Raw genomic sequence first — 534 nt, forward strand, 5'->3', positions numbered from 1 at the left:
TGGCTAGGATAAAAGACTCAGGGGACAGCAGATGCTGGAGAGGTTATGGAGAAAGAGGAACATTACTTCATTGCTGGTGGGATTGCAAACTGGTACAACCACTCTGGAAATAAATTTGGCGGTTCCTCCGGAAACTGGACATAGTTCTACTGGAGGACCCAGCTATACCACTCCTGGGCATATACCCAAAAGATGCTCCAACATGTAATAAGGACACATGCTCCACCATGTTCATAGCAGCCTTATTTATAATAGCCAGAAAGTAGAAAGAACCCAGATGTCCCTCAACAGAGGAGTGGATACAGAAATTGTGTTACATCTACACAATGGAGTACTACTCAGCTATTAAAAACAATAAATTTATGAAATTCTTAGGGAAATGGATGGATCTGGAGAATATCATCCTGAGTGAGGTAACCCAATCACAAAAGAACAAACACGGTATTCATTCTCTGATAAGTGGTATTTAGCCCAGAAGTTTGGAATACAGGAAGAACAACCCACAAACCACAAGAAACTCAAGGAGAAGGAAGA

Source organism: Mastomys coucha, unplaced genomic scaffold (genome assembly GCF_008632895.1).
Source record: "Mastomys coucha isolate ucsf_1 unplaced genomic scaffold, UCSF_Mcou_1 pScaffold20, whole genome shotgun sequence".
NCBI lineage: Eukaryota > Metazoa > Chordata > Mammalia > Rodentia > Muridae > Mastomys > Mastomys coucha.